A 5,518-nucleotide genomic window follows, 5' to 3' on the forward strand; every position below is an offset into this window, starting at 1 on the left:
GTCTTCATCACACTGACAGTTTGTTTATTTAGTTTCTGTGAATGGAGATAGAGACCAAGCCACCAGGTACACTGTGTTCATCAGTACAGAATGCACTCAAACACAAGCAAATCTGCGAGAATAAAGCAATAGCATTACCTGTTGTTGTAAACATAGTTCTAGTACCAAAAAGCTAGAGGTGCTATAAAATCCACAAGTATGTTCTGGAGGAAGTCTTTGCTGCACAATTAGCATCCTGTGCATGTGGTTTGCTTCTGCTCCTCCACCACTGGATACATGTAGTACTGGCTGAGGTACTGACCCTCAGGCTGAGGCCAAAGTCCCTCTGCTTTTGGCTTGCCCACTGTTTTCCATCTTTAGCTTAATTATACTTGTAGTAAGTTTGTAAGACTTACCTTTCTTATTAATAGAATCAGTATTCTGTTTTCCATTTATAGCCCCACTTTTATAGTTCATATAGATAAAGCTTGTCATAGAATTAAGATGATTAGCTAAGGAAGTGTTCTTGCATCAAGATGGTGACAGATTGCCCGGATGGAGAGGCTGTACCTACCAATATCCAGTTTCACCATAATTAGGTTAAGGACTTAATTTCTTCTTTCTTTAGGGTTCCCTCAACCTGCCCACACCATTCAGGAGTTACCAGATACCAGGATCGTATGCTGTGTGGCTACGGGGCTGTGTATTCTTGAAGTGATCAGGTTTTGGGCTTTGGTCAGTGGCCCAGAGTCACAGGAATTGATGGCAGATGGCTTGGTTCCTGTTTACATAGTGAATACAGCTACTTCACACTGGTCTGGAGAGGCAGATTGCTCAGGTAGATCCCAGCCTACTCCATCCATGTTGTAATTGTTTTCTTCTAAATAATAGAATTTTGAACATTTCTAAAAGTTGCAGTGTGCTGGACACATCTATGCACAGTTGTGACTAAATGTTGGCAATACATTTCAGAGAGGAGGAAAGGAAAGTCACCAAGGCAGGCTTGAGTATTTTCTTTCTTTGTCTTTTATTACATCTCTTAGCTCCTTGTAAGTGAAATGCACAAAGATAATTATGTGATATTTAGTATGGAGCTTCACCTACATCTTGGCACCACTGGATCACTAGAAGCACAGACTTTATGTTATTTACTTTTCTATGTCTTTAGTGCAGGGTCTACAGGGACTCACTACACAGATCAGACTTGTAGTGATCCTCCTGTCTCCAGCCTCCCAAGCACTGGGATTACAGGAGCACAACACCATGCCCAGTCTCAGTCACCCTCTCAGCATGCCCTGGGGATTGGGCTGGCATGGCAGACCTGGGGATCGAACCCAGTCACTGCATTTGCCTAAGCACGCTCTTTAATCCACCAACCTATCTGGCCAGCCCTAGAAGCACAGACTTTAAAGGAAGATAAGTGGGATCCCAGTTTGACCACATTTTAGCTGTGTAATCTTAGATGAATTACTTAATCTCCATGGCTTCAATATCCTTATTCATAAAATTGAAATAATTATGCCCACCTCTCAAAATTAAACAAATTTATAGATTTTTTTCTGGTGAAATGAGTGTTAAAACTACGCATTGTTAAGGATTTTATAGCATGTCTAGCTCTTCGGTACTAGAACTGTATTTACAACAGGGAAGCCTATTATTTTATTCTTATAGATTTGCTCATATTTTGGGGAGTGCATTATGTACTGAGGACCATAGTTCCCTGATAGCTTTCTCTTTATCTTCACTCATTTAAGGGAAGCAAACAAATCAAACATCAGTATGATGAAGACCGCACTCGGTTTGCTTCCAAGATTTCCTTCGTGTGGTTTACAAATTCTTCTTTTTATGTTTAATGGCTATTGACCAACTAACAGTACTGTAGTGGGAAGGGAATGGAGGATGGCTGGAGGGACGTGTGTCGTGCACTTCAGGTAAAATGGGTCTGAATGCTGGTTCCATCACTTTCTGCCTGTTTTTTTTTTTTTTTCCAGAACCAGGGATTGAACTCAAGCACTTGCACTTTCCAGGGAGGTGCTTATTCCACTGAGCCATCTCCCCAGCCCCACTTTCTTCCTGTTTTGGGGTGGCTTTTTATAAATCAACACATTGGTCAAGAATATGAATAGAGAGAGAGAGCTATTTCCTTAAAAAAGACTGGAAAGCTATTGAGCTACCATGGGGCCTCTTGTGTCTTACCATAACTTATCAGGGTTTACACAGTTGGGAGGTTTTTAAAAATTGAGATATGTGACAAATTGCTTGTTCTCTTGTGACAGGAATTATTTAGATAACTGGAAATAGGAAAGGTAGAGAAGAAATTTGAGAGAGTAGAAAATAATCCTATAACTAAGCAGTAATAAGTTGAGAAACTAGACTTTTTTCTTTTAAAGAGAAAAACAATAAAAATGATGATACAGAATTTCAAAATAATATAATAGCAGATTAACAATGGTTAATGCATTGTGTTGTATCTTCAAAGTAGTTGTTTAGATTATAAGATATAGGCATGCAAAATTGATCAAACGGATAAGCACAAACCTTTCTATTTAATAGAAATTAGTAGAATAATCATCTTAGCATACACACACACACACACACATATATATTTCCTCCCTTTTTTTCTCCTTTCCCCCAGTTGTTTTTCCTTTTGAGCAGTTTATTCCCATTTCACAATATCTATTGTACATTTTGGATCTTACTTACTCATTCAGTTTCTCACAATAGTGAGACAATATGATGTTTATACATGAGTCTGATTTATTTCACTTATGAGTATGGTCTCCAGATGCATCCATGTGCTTATAAAAGTCTCAAGTTTATGCTTCTTTATGGCTGAGTAGTACTCTATTGTATACAAAGACCACACTTTTTTTTTATCCATTCCTCAGTTGATGGGCATTTGGGTTGTTTCCAAGATCCAGCTATGACAAACTGTGCTGTTCTTAACATAGGTGCACATATATTGCTGTGGTTTGATGTTTTCAACTCTTCTGGGAAGATACCCAGAAGGGAAATAATTGGGTCCAATGTGACCTCTAAGTCTAGTTTTTGAGGAATCGCCACTCTGGTATCCACAGTAGTTGTACCAGTCTACACTCCCACCAACAGCAGAGAAGGGTTCCTTTTCTCCCCACAGTCCATCCAGCATTTATTATTGGTTGATTTTTTGATGACAGCCATTCTTTCTGGGGTGAGTTGGAAACTCAGTACTGTTTTAATTAGAATTTCTCAAATGACCAATGATGATGAACACTTTTTTCATAGATTTACTTGCCATTTGTATTGGAATTATACATTCTTGGTACTACATTTTTAAAGCCTGGATTCTGTGAATGTCCAAGCTTACAACCTCGCAAGCATATTTGCTGTTAGTGTCTTTTCAATGACAGAACTATACTTTGTTATGTGGCTTCATACTAAAACATGGATTATTATTTTTTTTTTTTTGGCAGAACTAGGGATTGAACTCAGGCCCTTATGCTTGCCAGGCAAGTGCTTATTCTACTGAGCTATCTCCCTGCCCCCTCAAAACATGAATTTTTCATATGAGTTCTGTTGTAGTATTATGGACAACCCTGGAGTAAAGAGATCTGGATTAAAATCCAACCTCTGCCACTTATTAGCTATATGACCTTGTGTGAAGACATTCCAAAAATTCTAAACCTGAGTTTATTCATTTGCAAAACTTGTATATTAGTCTATACATTGGGGGTTGTTTGAAAGACTGAAAAATATGTCTCAGTTTGTTCAAGTTACTATATCAAAAATATCACGAATTGGGTGGCTTTAACGACATTTATTTTTCATAGTTCTGGATGTTGTGGGAAGAGGGACATGAAGCTATAAGCTTTCAGTATGCAGTAAGTCTTTGCCTCCTGGCTCGTAGATGGCATTCTGCTCTCAGGGTCCTTATGGTGGAAGAGGTGAAAGCCCCTGGGATTACTTGAATAACTGCATTCCTGAAAGTGCAAAGTGCTGTTGTTGTACCATCAACGTCCCCAAATCATCAAGTTGCAGATTAAGTTTCAACAAATGATTTCTGAGAGGATAAAAGTACTCAGTTTATATTAATATGTTTAAAATATTCTATAAACTCTACTAACCTACTGAAGGTGTTTCATGGTAGAGCACCCTAATATTCTAGAACGTAAACAGAGACCATGGCAGGGGAGCTTGAGGGAAACAAGTCCCTGAGCGGGCTGCTGAGTGGTCTGGCCCAGGACGTGTTCCGTGGACACCCAGGCATCACAGAGGAGCTGCTGCGGAGCCAACTTTATCCAGAGGTGTTTCCCGAGGAGTTGCGTCCATTTCTGGCGAAAATGAGGGGGATTCTTAGGTCGATTGCATCTGCAGACATGGATTTCAACCAGTTGGAGGCATTTTTAACAGCTCAAACCAAAAAGCAAGGTGGGGTCACATCTGACCAAGCTGCTGTTATTTCTAAGTTTTGGAAAAGCCACAAGACAAAAATCCAAGAGAGCCTTGTGAACCAGAGCCGTTGGGAGAATGGACTTCGGGGCCTGAGTTGGAGAGTTGATGGCAAGTCTCAGTTAAGGTACTTGACTCAAATTCATACCCCTGTTGCCATAATAGAGCTGGAATTTGGGAAACATGGACAGGAATCTGAATTTCTGTGTTTGGAATTTGAAGAGGTGGAGGTCAACCAAATACTGAAGAAGCTCTCAGAGGCAGAAGAAAGTATCAACACACTGATGCAACCAGCCTAACTGAAGATGATGTAGGAGAGAGTTGGAATTGTAAAGCAAAGGTGTGAATGACTCTACCCACTTTTTACAATCCTGTTCCCCCATGGTATTAAATCTTCAATGTCAAATCTTAAAAAAAGAACATAAACACATGAATTAGCAAAACCCAGCATAGCATCACTTGCTAATATCTTAGACAAAAATAATACAAACAAATGTCTGTGAAATCCTTTTTTAAAAACTGCTAACACTTTGCTATGAAGTATTAAGGTTGGAATGGAGACATATTTAGGATTTTAGCAGCTCCTTTGCTTTTAGGCAGGAGTGAGAAAAATGATAAAACAGTTTCTATTCACCATACAGAATTTTTTTTTAATTTTATATTTTTAAAAAGAAGGTGGATTTGGGCTAAGTGCTAAAGAATGTGCTTAAAAGAAGGTTTGATTTTAGAAAAATAAAAAGGGTATTAAAAGTTTAAAAAATATTACTATGCAGGCCCACCAGTGGTGACTTTCATGTAACAGAGTGAACTTCCCTAGAAGTACAACATCTAGTTCTTGAGTTACAGTAAAATTCTTGGGGAACATCAGTATTCATGTGGTCAGCATGAATAATAGAGAAAAACTACTAAACATGTTCTGATTGGTCATCTAATTTCCTTTTTTTTTTTTTTTTTTTCCCTTAGGTGCTTACGGTTGAACCCAGGGCTTCTCACAGGCTAGGCACACGCTCTACCTCTGAGCTATTCTCCAAGCCTATTCATATTCCTCAGGACCCCATCATGTACAAGAAGTTGCTGGACTCTAGGATGAGGGCAGAAGAAAGTGCTGGAG

General features: G+C 39.0%; 1 pseudogene; it reads left to right on the top strand.

The window, feature by feature from the left end:
- The first annotated feature begins 4,139 nt into the window (after positions 1-4,139).
- On the top strand, positions 4,140-4,812 carry LOC101591955 (annotated as a pseudogene).
- The last annotated feature ends 706 nt before the right edge of the window (positions 4,813-5,518 follow it).

The sequence above is a fragment of the Octodon degus genome, unplaced genomic scaffold (assembly GCF_000260255.1).
Source record: "Octodon degus isolate 3935 unplaced genomic scaffold, OctDeg1.0 scaffold00109, whole genome shotgun sequence".
In the NCBI taxonomy this organism is placed as follows: Eukaryota; Metazoa; Chordata; class Mammalia; order Rodentia; family Octodontidae; genus Octodon; species Octodon degus.